This window comes from Schistocerca americana, unplaced genomic scaffold (assembly GCF_021461395.2).
Source record: "Schistocerca americana isolate TAMUIC-IGC-003095 unplaced genomic scaffold, iqSchAmer2.1 HiC_scaffold_1715, whole genome shotgun sequence".
NCBI lineage: Eukaryota > Metazoa > Arthropoda > Insecta > Orthoptera > Acrididae > Schistocerca > Schistocerca americana.
The window spans coordinates 7,501-9,199 of record NW_025725807.1 but is presented as its reverse complement, the minus strand read 5'-3'; the positions used below and the strand labels follow the sequence as shown (position 1 = coordinate 9,199).

Sequence of the window (1,699 nt, the reverse complement as noted above, 5' to 3'; positions counted from 1 at the left end):
GCGCGTGTTGTCTCCCGCCGGCAATGCCACGACAGCACGCTCCCGGGCCTCTGTCGGCAGCGGCAAGCTCAGTTGGGAGCACGGGTGGTCGCACCTAAAGCGTCTACTCGCCAAACTCCGGGCGATTGCGCCTCTCTCGAACCCGACCAAGTACTTAGGACGGCGCTGCGCGCCGCCGGGACCTGAGAGGGTTTCGAGGTGTATTGTGCAGGGGAGCTCAGCCTCCTCCTGTTTGCAGAATAATTGAGCGGACGCTTGCGTGTTCGCGCGGGCCCCCGGGACACACTCCCGGGCGGCCGGCTGCTCAGCTCTAGTTGACGCAGCTCCCTGGTTGATCCTGCCAGTAGTCATATGCTTGTCTCAAAGATTAAGCCATGCATGTCTCAGTACAAGCCGCATTAAGGTGAAACCGCGAATGGCTCATTAAATCAGTTATGGTTCCTTAGATCGTACCCACGTTACTTGGATAACTGTGGTAATTCTAGAGCTAATACATGCAAACAGAGTCCCGACCAGAGATGGAAGGGACGCTTTTATTAGATCAAAACCAATCGGTCGGCTCGTCCGGTCCGTTTGCCTTGGTGACTCTGAATAACTTTGGGCTGATCGCACGGTCCTCGTACCGGCGACGCATCTTTCAAATGTCTGCCTTATCAACTGTCGATGGTAGGTTCTGCGCCTACCATGGTTGTAACGGGTAACGGGGAATCAGGGTTCGATTCCGGAGAGGGAGCCTGAGAAACGGCTACCACATCCAAGGAAGGCAGCAGGCGCGCAAATTACCCACTCCCGGCACGGGGAGGTAGTGACGAAAAATAACGATACGGGACTCATCCGAGGCCCCGTAATCGGAATGAGTACACTTTAAATCCTTTAACGAGTATCTATTGGAGGGCAAGTCTGGTGCCAGCAGCCGCGGTAATTCCAGCTCCAATAGCGTATATTAAAGTTGTTGCGGTTAAAAAGCTCGTAGTTGGATTTGTGTCCCACGCTGTTGGTTCACCGCCCGTCGGTGTTTAACTGGCATGTATCGTGGGACGTCCTGCCGGTGGGGCGAGCTGAAGGCGTGCGACGCGCCTCGTGCGTGCTCGTGCGTCCCGAGGCGGACCCCGTTGCAATCCTACCAGGGTGCTCTTGAGTGAGTGTCTCGGTGGGCCGGCACGTTTACTTTGAACAAATTAGAGTGCTTAAAGCAGGCAAGCCCGCCTGAATACTGTGTGCATGGAATAATGGAATAGGACCTCGGTTCTATTTTGTTGGTTTTCGGAACCCGAGGTAATGATTAATAGGGACAGGCGGGGGCATTCGTATTGCGACGTTAGAGGTGAAATTCTTGGATCGTCGCAAGACGAACAGAAGCGAAAGCATTTGCCAAGTATGTTTTCATTAATCAAGAACGAAAGTTAGAGGTTCGAAGGCGATCAGATACCGCCCTAGTTCTAACCATAAACGATGCCAGCCAGCGATCCGCCGCAGTTCCTCCGATGACTCGGCGGGCAGCCTCCGGGAAACCAAAGCTTTTGGGTTCCGGGGGAAGTATGGTTGCAAAGCTGAAACTTAAAGGAATTGACGGAAGGGCACCACCAGGAGTGGAGCCTGCGGCTTAATTTGACTCAACACGGGAAACCTCACCAGGCCCGGACACCGGAAGGATTGACAGATTGATAGCTCTTTCTTGATTCGGTGGGTGGTGGTGCAT

General features: G+C 54.1%; 1 non-coding gene across 1 annotated transcript in view; it reads left to right on the top strand.

Moving 5' to 3' along the window:
* Nucleotides 1-324: 324 nt before the first annotated feature.
* LOC124571503 overlaps nucleotides 325-1,699 on the top strand; it is a 1,910-nt gene continuing 535 nt past the window's right edge. The window contains exon 1 of the ribosomal RNA XR_006971893.1: nucleotides 325-1,699. This exon is cut by the window's right edge and continues 535 nt beyond it. This is a non-coding gene — a ribosomal RNA (small subunit ribosomal RNA).